This window comes from Scyliorhinus torazame, chromosome 6 (assembly GCF_047496885.1).
Source record: "Scyliorhinus torazame isolate Kashiwa2021f chromosome 6, sScyTor2.1, whole genome shotgun sequence".
Lineage (NCBI taxonomy): Eukaryota > Metazoa > Chordata > Chondrichthyes > Carcharhiniformes > Scyliorhinidae > Scyliorhinus > Scyliorhinus torazame.
In genome coordinates, this window is record NC_092712.1 from 103,705,254 (window position 1) to 103,717,873 (window position 12,620).

Here is a 12,620-nt window from a genome sequence, read left to right on the forward strand (position 1 = left end):
TCACACTGCTCTTAAGTACTTTTCATGTTTTCTCATTTTCTCCGTCAGACTTTTTTTGTTATTGATATCATAAACTGTATCGACCCTCATATTAAATTCTAATTGGTTTCAAATCTCTTCATGGGCATCCTGAAACTATGTATAGTTTATTTTTAATGACACATTCTTATTCTGTACCTTCGCAATCATTTTTAAAATAAAATTCCATCGCTGTTTTACATTGCAATGTGCACATTCCTCTTTCCACCTCTCCTCCGCTGACTCACTCATCTTTCACAATTATGCCCTAATTCAGTCTGGTGTTTGAGTTTGTGTACTGACATTTTCCATTTCTGGTTGGATTAGGCCTAATCATAATAGAATTATCAGTTCCCCAGATGCTCACCTCTTCTCCCACCGGTAGTGCACTCTGGTTCGTTTCCCGGTGGCGCGGGGTGGCTTCAATGTGAAATCCTATTAACAATGGCGGGAAGAGAGAATTCCACCGCCAGCGAATGGCGCTGCTGAGAAACTCACTGCAGGGGGACATGAGAATCCAGCCCCAAATTTCGTCTTCTAATTTCCTTCTTCAGTACACTCCTAAAAGCAAGAAATATTTGCATTTGTATAGCATCTTTCATGACCTCCGAATGTTCCAAATGGCTTCACAGTCAATGAAGGACTGCAGTCGCTGTTGCAGGCTGCTCTAGCTATTACCAATGACCAAATAATGAAATGTGCTCCTCTAATACTGGTCTCTTGAGCATGCTTGATTTTAATTACTCCATCAGTGGTGGTCATGGCTTCAGTTGTTTAGACCCCAAGCTCTGGAATTTCCTCCTTAAACTTCTCTGTGTCTATCTCACTTTCTTAATTTAAGACATCCCTTAAAAACCTATCTCTGTGACCAAGCTTCCAGTCGTCTGCATTACTATTGCCCTCTATGGCTTGTGCCAAATTTTGTAATGGCCCTATGAAACACCTTGGAGCATGTTGCTACTTTACAGGTGCGATATAAATACAAATGGTGTTGCTGTAGTTGTTATTGTCGTCCATAAGAAACTCACAAATTCAACACACTCAATACATTTATTTTACTTTTCTTCCGTCTTTGTGCAGAAAATAAAATGTCTGATGTGCAAAAGGCAAATAAACAAAATCATTTGAGTCTTGAAATGTAATTCTTGGATCCCTGCGATGACCCTGGAACATAAAAGGCTGGAGGATACAGGTGATCTGCCCTGCTGTTGGCAGTACCTTGCGAATATTTGGTTGTTGCAGTAAATTATTGTGGTGCAGACGACACATTTTAGTCCCACTGTCCCTGTCAATTGGCAATCTCCATATGCACTCTGCCCATATACTCAGTTATGGGACTCCACTGTCTGGATTAGTACCTGTTGAGAGTCACGTGCTTTAAATGCTCTTGGGCAGGCCACTTCTTTCTGCTTCACTGTGATAAATCCACCAATGGCTGCAAGATCCATGCTCTTGGGGCAGAAACCTTGTCTGTACTAATCATTTATTTTATTACTGTGGAGCTACCTGCAGTAAAATGATCATTTTTCAATTTGACTGAGCTGTTGAAAGTGGCACAGGTTCATCATTAGGGGACCTTGACAAGCCCCAAGCAAAAATCATCTTTTTCTCCCTTCGCACTTACAATTCTTTTATTTCTCTTTTTTTTGGAGGGTGAGTAATACTCAAGAGCAGTGTCAAAAACTTATAAATAGTACATTGGAGTTTCTACTGATATTGCAACTATTTTTATTCATTTGATTTTTTTGACAATATTAGTGAAATGAAGAAAATATGGCTTTGTATTCCATGCAGTATTACAGCATTACTTTTCTGCAGATGTCACTGTTCAAAAACAATGAAAATTAATGGAACAAGACTGAATTTTAATGAATCATGATAAAGTAAGGATGAGTTCATTTATTCAATGCAATAAAATGTAGTTTTAAAATTAATAATCGTATTTCTCAGATTGACATGGCTTTTATTGATAAAAGTTCAAGCGAACACTCTTTGTTAATTTAACTATCTTTGGTGTGAATGTGGACAATATGAACTGCTTAATGCTGTGATTTGTGTCAATATATTCTTGTTGCACACTGCAATATACTTTCAAAATCATGGATGGTTTCTGTCACCTGGCTTCATGGTACTTAAAACAGGTGCATATATTTTAAAACTTTCCAACATTAAAAGATTTACCACACATTCAAAATTTAGGGTTAACTTGACACAGGTAAGCATGTCACACATGTATCTGTTTAAAGCAGTGTTGGTCAACCTGCCACCATGTATGTGGCCCATCAGGGTTCCGAGAGTGGCCTGCAGGATATTTTGATGGCTGTTGCACAAGGTTGCCAGATTCCAGTGGATCTATGAGGAGAGATTGAATCAGTTAGGATTGTATTTGCTGGAGGTCAGAAGAATGAGGGGGGATCTAATAGAAACCTATAAAATTCTAACAGAAACGGACAGGGTAGATATAAGAAGGATGTTCCCGATGGTGGGGGTGTCTAGAACAAGAGGTCATAATCCCAGGATATGGGTAGGCCATTTAGGGCAGAGGTGAGGAGAAATTTCTTCGCCCAGAGAGTGGTCAGACTGTGAAATTCATTACCACAGGAAGTAGTTGAGGCCAAACATTCAAGAAACAGTTAGATATAGCATTTGGAGCGAAGGGGATCAAAGGATATGGGGGGGGGGGGGGGGGGGGGGGAGAGGTGGGATTTAGCTTTTGAGATGGATGATCAGCCATGATCATAATGAAAGGCAAAGCAGGCTCAAAGGCCTCCTCCGGCTCCTATTTTCAATGTTTTCTGTTTCTATATAATCAGTTCACCTTCAAATAAAAGATTATTACCGTTCCTAATCACTTGCTGTACATGTATACCAGCCATTTGTGATTCATGTACGAGCACTCCATATCCCTCTGCACCTCAGAGCTCTGCAAACTCTTACCATTTAAATAATTAGCTCTGATGAAGAGTCATCCAGACTCGAAACATTAGCTCTGCTCTCTCTCCACAGATGCTGTCAGACCTGCTGACATTTTTCAGCATTTTTGTTTCTGATTCAGATTCCAGCATCTGCAGTAATTTGTTTTTATCTTATTTTTATTTTTTGTAAGCTAATTTTTTATTCTTTTATTGCTCCTGCCAAAATGGACATTTTCACATTTGCCCACATTAAACCATTAAAACTTAAAACAATGACATGGCTGCCGCCTGTCCTCCATCCTCTGGCCGGTCCTGTGGGTCCTCCCCAGGATAGTCCTGGTTTGGTGCCGGTTTGTCATCGCCTTCCACTTCAGAGGGGGCAACATGTTCCTCCCCCTCCTCGTCTGGCATGTCACCCTGTTGCTGTGCCAGATTGTGGAGGACACAGCAGACCACCAGAAAATGGACAACCCTCCGCGGGGTGTACTGCAGTGCACTAATGGAGCAGTCGAAGCATCGTAGCCGCATTTTGAGGAGTCTGATGCATCATTCAGTAACAGACCGGGTGGCCGCATGGGCCTCATTGTATTGGGTCTCCACATCAGTCACCAGCCTCAGCCATGTCCTCGGCGGGTACCCCTAATCCCCCAATAGTCAACCGGCCAATCTGGGGTGGTCCTCAAAGAGGCCGGGGATGACTGACTGCCACAGGATGTAGCTGTTCTGCGCACTCCTTAGGAAGCATGCACACACGTGCATGATTTTCATGAGGTGGTCACGCACAAGTTGTATGTTCAGAGAGTGGAACTGCTTCCTTTTGATGTAGAGCACTCCCAGACATCCTGGTGTTTGCATGGCGATGTGCATGCCATCTAATACCTCCTGGACCTGAGGCATCCCGGCGATGGTGGAGAATCCTGCTGCCTGGGCATCTTGTTGGGCCATGTCCATGTCAAAGTTTATATAGTTTTCTGGCTGGAAAACAGGGCATGCATGACTTCACGGATGCACTTGCAGGCTGTAGCTTGTGAAATTCTGCACAGGTCCCTGCTCGAGCCCTGGAATGGTCCTGAGGTATAGAGGTTCAGAAGCTGAGGTGACCTTGATGGCCACCAGGGGTGGGTATCCACCTCCTCCACGTGATGCGAAGTCCGCAAGGACATGGTACAGGTGCCGCGCCGTCCTTTTGTTGAGGCGGAGCCTCCTACGGCACATTTGTCCAGCATCTGCTCGACTGACCAGCGATGTCTGTACACCTTGGGCTGTCGCAGGCCTCCCCCTCTGGGTCCCTCCCTTGCCTAATGGGTGGGCGTGTTATACGTTTATCTGCTGTTGTATAAAGAGTCAAATGTTCTGCTCCTTTTCCACAAACACCTTTAATTTACTTCAACAGACTCGTCACAAAACTCTAACATCACGTCACCTGACACAAAGGCCACCTGAAGCCCCTTTACATATCAGTGTCAATTATTGGATACTTAACATAAATGAGACAACTAATTGGGATGTCTCTTAACCCATTACTTAACAGTCGCCCCTTGGAGAAAAAAAATAATTAGGTGAAAACAAAATTACAAGAAACTCAAAAACACACACGCAATTTCACCCCCCTTTTTTTTCATTCTTGGAAGAAAAAAGAAACAGTCACAGAAACAAGCGCCCTTCATTAACAATATCCAAAAGTTTCTGTGAGCTAGCCCCTCTTTTTGTAAAACAGTCTGACAATTGATAGCTACTGTCAACCCATTTGATTTTTGCTATTTCCCCTCTGTCCAACATCTGCTTCAAACCGCGATGTCTATCCTTAACCTTTTTTCATTGACACTTTGTGTAGAATGCACATTTTCCCACAGGGATTTATTGTCAATGTGACATTCAATAGGTATATTACCCAAATCCCCTAATCCCCAAATTTCTGTCAATATCTGAGATACATAAAAGGCCATACCCACCGCATCTACAAGGCTTAACGTCTCAGCAGCCAAGTGCTTTTGACCACTCTCCTTATTGTCTTTGTTTCCCACACAAGAGGGCAACATTTACCATTGTTCCCCAAAAAGAAAATTCTAAATCCTCCTGCGCTTGAAACCCCATCACATCAATTTGCATAGGATGCATCACTATAAACTGAGTTTCAAGTGCCTAAGGTCACCTGAAACTGGGAACCTCAAAACATAGTCCTGCATTTTTAGTTTGACCAATGCTTTATTTACTCTTATTATGTCTTTTACTTTGGGATCATTCATTATTGTACTCAACTCTAAGACATCAAAACTCAGGTCCGGTCTAGTCTGTCTACCTCAATTAAACTTCGTAGTTGCTCTTTTTCCATCTTTGAAACCATTGTGTCTTTTTGTGAAACCCGGCCATGGCTAATTGTTATTGGGCTGATGCTTTCGAAATAAGATTGCTGAAGTAAAGTTGCCCCTAACTTAGTCCGTCTGATTTCCAGTTCAATATATTTAAATGCACCAGAAGCCTGTCTTCCAACCCCAAATTATTTCCTCAAACCAGAGATTACAATAGCTTTGAAATCACTAGTCCCACCCCACAAAAAATCATCAACATGCATCATAAAGATGCCAGAAAGATTTCCTTTATAATGCCAGTAAAACATTGCTGGATCTGCTTTCAACTGGCAACAGCCTAACTTTAACAATACTGACCTTACTGAAAAATACCAGACTCCAAACGCATCATTTAATCCACATACACATTTGATCAACTTCCAGAGTACCCCTTCTGTGTTAGCTGCTTCTTTAGGAGGACGGAGAAAAATGTCTCTCTGGAGCTGATGCCCCTTCAAGAGGGCAGCTTTTATATCTATAGATTTGCATTCCTATGCCTTTGTGGCTAATAGAGCCAAAAAGATCTTTAAAATAACCTTTCCTGCCGTAGGTGAATCTACCCTTAAATCATGATCTTCCAAGTTTTCTTCAAATCCCCTCGCCACAAGCCTGGCCTTTGCCTTCTAAGATCCATTGGAAGAACCTTTTCCGTGCAAATTCATCTGTGGGATAGAGCTCTTGTGTCCCCTATCCGGTAATTCCGTGTATATCCCAAATTTACTCCAACTATGCAGTTCTTGCTGTTTGGCATTTTTGATAACTTTTTCATCTAACTTATTGGAAGCTACCAAATTCTCACGTGCATGTGGGCTTCTACTCCTATTAGTATTTGTAGTCTTACTCATGTTCTGAGACCTTGATAAACTACGTCCCCTCTCCCGCCTGGTATCTTGTTCTGTACTGCTACTGCTTGATCTTTCCCTTCTGCTGTGGGATGTCCTTTCAATAGTTCTCAACCTTTTCCTGCAGACCTGTTCACTATCCGATGTACTCGCTGAACTGGCACTGCGTTTCTGTGCCCTCCATTTTTGAACTTTGTGTTCCCAATCCATTGTCTTGACTCCCTCCCCTGAATGCTGTACATTCAACCAATGTTTATACTTTCCAGTGGCCTTCCCTTCTCTACTAATAACAGTTGCATCCTGCCATTGAATAGACCCTTAAGGCAAGTATGTCACTTTTGTACCAACTTTTGGCAGTTGTCCTTTTGGAAAAATAGCCTGTTCTGAATCATCAGAAGTGTTGTGTCCCTCTACAGAAACCATGTCTATATCAGTTAACTGGTCCTCATAGTTCTGTAACATGTGCATACCAGATGACCCTGGTTCCTCGTCATGTCTGTCTGCTCTGTCTAAATTTGAAAATTTGTAATCTGTACCCATTATCCTTGATGAATGTACCCTAACAGTCTGATTGCCATGTTGCAAAATAATTGTTTTGCCATCTATACCTAGGATCTTCCCTGGGACTTTACATTCATTAAAATTGTCTCTCTTATAGTATACTATGTCTCCTTGCTGAAAAAAGGTATTTGATGGCCGTATATTATGTCTCAAAGCTCTGCGAATTCTTTCAGAAACTTCTGCTTCCAAAAAAGCTTTTCTACTGCTATGTAATGCATTTAAATGCTCAGCAAAACCAGAGCTAATTGTAGTCCCTTCCCAAGCTGGAGGCTGGTCATCCAAAATGGACGGAATTTTAGGATTTCTACCAAACACTAATTGATAAGGACTATAGCCCCCAACCATCTGTAATGAATTCTTTGCATGTACTGCCCATGCGAAAGCTGAATTTAGCTTGCAGTTTGGTCTATCTGCTAAAACTTTCCAGAGCATGTCATCTATTACTGCATGGTTTCTTTCACACACACCATTACTAAATGAGCTTTCTGCAGCCGTATTCAGAAGTGTGATATTCACGTTTTCACACACATCCCGAAACTCATCATTCGCAAATTCTTCCCCATTGTCTGTAAGGAATTTTGCCGGTGGGCCCATTCCTGTCCCTATCCATTTTTCCACGATTTGATCCAGAATTACTCTTTTCTTTACTTCGTTCAATCGTTAATTGACTAAATCTGGTTGCTAAATCTACAAAATGCAAAATAAATATATTATTAACTTTATCCCAGATCTTAAGGTCCATGGCCACAAGGGCGTTAAAATCCCTGGCCAAAGATAGGGTTACTATCGGTCGTGCTGGTATCCTTCTGTACTTCCTACAAACTTCACAGCAATCACTAATCTGTTCTAGTAACTTAGTATAGTCTCCATCCCTTACCCCTGCACTCTTTAATACGTTTTTCAGCCTCCGAGGAGACGGATGCGCAAATTGCCTATGCAGTTTTAATACAACAAGCTTTTTATCAGCTAAAGTCCCATTTTCAACTGCCATTCAAGTAACAACTGTACTTGAAATATTATTTGTCAGTAATGGAATACAATTGTCTCCTGACTGTGTAAATTGTAAGTCCACCATCTTTCCAAAAACTGTTGCCTTATCCTGTTCCATATCCAGTTTCATGTGTGCTTTCTTCATCGACGGTCTGCTCAGAAGCAAAGGTATCTCACTTGATACAACATCCGTGCAAATGAAATGATTCACTCTGGCCATATTGCAAGGGATCACCACTCTTTTCAGCGACTTCAGAGTATTATCATCCCTACACCTGAAACTTGTGGAACTTTCAAAATCCTTACCTTGTTACGATTTTCAGCATTCAAAGAGTCCAGGTAACATTTTAACCAGTCAATTCCACACACAGTAGATGTGCAGCCACTGTCCAATACAGCAATACAGCATAATTGAAGGATTCTGCAACCAACACCCTCATTACCGACGTAAAACTGCTTGTCAATAGGACAGTGCCTTCTTTCTGGCCACTATCTTTTTCCTCTTCTGACTCTTCGGTGTCATGTGTCGCTTCAAACACTCTATCATAACGGGTTGGACAGTTGAAAGCATAATGGTATTGCGAGTCACAACAAAAACATCGATTTATCATGCCCCGTGCATTTCTGGGGTTCATCTTCCGATTGTAGGTTCTAACAGGGTTTCTGTCTTCATATTTTCCGGGTCCCGGTCTCCTTCTATAAGCTTGGAACCTGTTTGTAGCTGTATGATTTTGCCATCCTTTTAGTATCTTCCATATTCTGCTTCATTGCAGGCTGATCTATTTGGGTCATCAGAGCCATTGGAATCGAATGTTTCCCCAGAAACCTTTTTTTGAAGCTTCTGTCATCTGATCGAATAAGGTCTCCTTATCCGCAAACTGAACTCCTGTCAAAACCAGGAGCCTATCCATGTTGCTCACTCTAGCACAGTCAAGTAATTTAAAGGCCAACACAGACTGTGGAAATTCCAGGATGTGTTTCGGCAGCCTTTTACATAGTCTGCCAAATTCCATTATATAGGCTTCAATGGAGAAATCCTCTATTTTCCGGAACTATCAAAATCCGACCATGCTTCATGCACACTTAACAAGTCATCCTTCTTATAAATCTTATCCATATAATGTAATAGAGTCTGCAGACCTTCTTCTGAGTCTAACTCTTCCAATTCCACTTTGTTCTGGATTTTACTGTCATAAGGTAGAGAAAGAGCCAATGCCATACCTTGTTTTCTTTTTCCCAAGGCAGTTACCTTAGTTCACATAACTACTGCACTTCTCCATTGGTCGTAGGATCTCCTTTCAGAAAATAAGGGGGGGGGGTAGTCATATCCGGCCATCTTTATCCTGGGTTCAGCCATGTATCTTCGAGGGTTTTTTTTTCTTCTCACTCACTCCTTGGTTTGGTCTGAAAAAGTTGTATCTTTCAACCCTTCACATTTGCACAACAACCATCCTCTGCTAACATATGTTATACATTTAGCTGCTGTTGTATAAAGACTCAAAGGTTCTGCTCCTTTTCCACAAACACCTTTATTTCACTTTAACAGACTGTGCACAAAACTAACATCACATGACCCGACACAAAGGCCACATGAAGCCCCTTTACATATCAGTGTCAATTATTGGATACTTAACATAAATGAGACAACTAATTGGAATGTCTCTTAATCCATTACTTAACAGGGCAGGTCATCAGGATGTGGGGTGGCATCCTGTATGTGGGCCACCACCTTGAGCTTCTGTCAACACTGCTGCTGCCACCTTCACCGCCATCTGGCCGCCTGGCCTGCCAGCAGCACCACGAGGGCAAGTTCCACAGGGCCTCAACAAAAGGACAGTGCGCCACCTGTGCCATGTCAAGGAAAAAAGAACAAAGAAAAGTACAGCACAGGAACAGGCCCTTCGGCCCTCCAAGCCTGCACCGACCATGCTGCCCGTCTAAACTAAAACTTCTACACTTCCGGGGTCCGTATCCCTCTATTCCCATCCTATTCATGTATTTGTCAAGATGCCCCTTAAATGTCACTATCGTCCCTGCTTCCACCACCTCCTCCGGTAGTGAGTTCCAGGCACCCACTACCCTCTGCGTAAAAAACTTGCCTCGTACATCTACTCTAAACCTTGCCCCTCTCACCTTAAACCTATGCCCCCTTATAATTGACCCCTCTACCCTGGGAAAAAGCCTCTGACGATTCACCCTGTCTATGCCCGTCATAATTTTGTAGACCTCTTTCAGGTCACCCCTCAACCTCCGTCATTCCAGTGAGAACAGACCGAGTTTATTCAACCTCCCCTGGTAGCTAATGCCCTCCATACCAGGCAACATCCTGGTAAATCTCTTTTGCACCTCTCTAAAGCGTCCACATCTCTTCTGGTCGTGTGGCGACCAGAATTGAACACTATCCTCCAAGTGTGGCCTAACTAAGATCCTATACAGCTGCAACATGACTTGTCAATTTCTATACTCAATGCCCCGGCCAATGAAGGCAAGCATGCCGTATGCCTTCTTGACTACTTTCTCCACCTGTGTTGCCCCTTTCAGTGACCTGTGGACCTGTACACCAAGATCTCTCTGACTGTCAATACTCTTGAGGGTTCTACCATTCACTGTATATTCCCTACCTGTATTAGACCATCCAAAATGCATTGCCTCACATTTATCCGGATTAAACTCCATCTGCCACCTCTCCGCCCAAGTCTCCAAACGATCTAAATCCTGCTGTATCCTCTGACAGTCTTCATCGCTATCCGCAATTCCACCAAACTTTGTGACTTACTAATCAGACCAGTTACATATTCCTCCAAATCATTTATATATACTATGAACAGCAAAGGTCCCAGCACTGATCCCTGTGGAACACCACTAGTCACAGCCCTCCATTCAGAAAAGCACACTTCCATTGCTACTCTCTGCCTTCTATGACCTAGCCAGTTCTGTATCCATCTTGCCAGCTCACCTCAAATCCCGTGTGACTTCACCTTTTGTATCAGTCTGCCATGAGGGACCTTGTCAAAGGCCTTACTGAGGTCCATTTAGACAACATCCACTGCCCTACCTGCATCACGTGGAGGAGGGATTGGTAAGGATGTGAGACAAATAACCAGTGATGTCTTCCACTCTGGGACCCTCCATGTCCCCAATTGTCCAACCCCCCACCCCCTTTCATCATGCCCTGTTCATGCACCTCCGGCTGCAGCGGGGGCCCCTGGTCAACAGACCCCAGACCGTGTACCCCAGACACTTGCACGTAACGTTACCTGGACCGGGCGTTGGTCCCCTCCCCAGTGCACATGCCCACCCTCTGGTCGCTGAGAAGTCTCTGGTACCAGGCCCAGCCCCTGGGTGTTCAGATGTTGGTCATTGCATCCAAGGTGTGGCCTCCCGCAGTGTTCAGGCACAGTATCCAGGCATCACGATCTGATTGTGATGCTAGGCAATAACTCCCACATGCGACATGGCCCGCCTACTCATGGGAATCCACTTGGGATGTGTGAAGTGCTCACCCAACTAAGATTGCCAATTCCCAATTAGCAATAGCCTCCAGCCAAAGGCCAAAGGCCTCCACAATGGGACCACACGGTCCATGGGGTGGCATGGTGGACCTGTGGGCTCTGAGACACCCATCTCCCCCCCCCCCCCCCTCATGCCTAGCCCAGGCCATGAGTGGCCACTCCCATGCTCCGCAACTGCCCCTCCCCCAATGGGGGCCCACTCCCGTCCGTGCACCGGGGCAGCAACCTCAGTGGTCCTGGGTTCTTTGCCTGTGAGCAAAGATGGCTACTCACCTCCACGGGTCTCCACAGCAGCCCTCCCACCAGCTTCACAGTTTTAAAAAGTAGTACTAATCGGCGCCCACGTGATCACTTGCTGGGGAGGCGATTAAATCACGGGAGGCTGGTAGATAGGGGGTCGCTCCCATTAATTGTTTGGTGATTGGGCTTAAGTGGTGATTAATAGTTTCTCACCATGCTACAAGGCCGGTTAGATTGCAAACAGATCGACGCACGTCGCGGTTCTCATTTCTTGCCCTTGCCGTGATTTAACCACCTCATCGCGATCTCGCTTAAGCACAACGTAGCCATTAAATCGCGCCATAGGTTTCATTTCTGCTGCTAACAAAAATTAATTATTTTTTATGAGTGCACAGCAGTGGAAAGAGATTTACTGTGGAAAAATAACCAGTCAATCGAAACAACACTTGTATACAGTAGAAAGGCAAAACCCATTTTTGTGGCTGTTAAAACTGTCCTCTTAGATATAATCCGTGAGAAACAGCTGTAGGATAAGAAATGACAAATAGAAGTAGTGCTACTTAATGTGGAGCAACAGCTAGCCCATAACCCTACCAGGAAAATTCCCCATTAACTCAAGGAAGGTTGTACCATGTGCCTTGAATGGTTCTTGTCCGTTCCAATTTAGTTGAAATCACAATTCATTTCTAAGTGTAATAGGAACTGTTCTCTGCTTTATTGTGTTGGATTAGATAGGAAAAAATGTATTTGTTCAAGGTAGCAACCAAGAGTCCAAATGTCAAACTCTTCTGTGTTCCTCAGTAGTATTGTTAGATCACCTTGTTTTAGAACATATTAATTTGAAGTAATATGTGCCCATCACAGACAACAATGGAATGCATAACATTGTAGATTAGAAGCCATGTCAAATTTACAGACATCTGCAGCTCTAATTGTAAGCATTTTGGTGAGTAAATTTCACAATTGCAACAATGCTATTACAATTGGCGCACTTGTTCCAGTTACTTTACGGTATTAGCTGAAATTCCTCAAGACTCTTCCTTCATTCTGAACATAGGGGAACTCTTCTACAGTACAACAGTTAAAGACTCAGAAAAAAGGTGCCTATATCTTCATTTGATGTATCATTGCCTGCTGGCTGCATAAACTACCCCAAATCAATGACTGCCTTTTATCTGGACCTCAACCACGCCC

General features: G+C 43.3%; 1 long non-coding RNA gene across 1 annotated transcript; it reads left to right on the forward strand.

Annotated features, from left to right (window-relative positions):
• The first annotated feature begins 958 nt into the window (after positions 1-958).
• On the forward strand, positions 959-12,409 carry LOC140424928 (uncharacterized). The gene is made up of 2 exons (XR_011947730.1): positions 959-1,901; positions 9,357-12,409. It is a non-coding gene; the product is annotated as an uncharacterized lncRNA (long non-coding RNA).
• Positions 12,410-12,620: the final 211 nt, after the last annotated feature.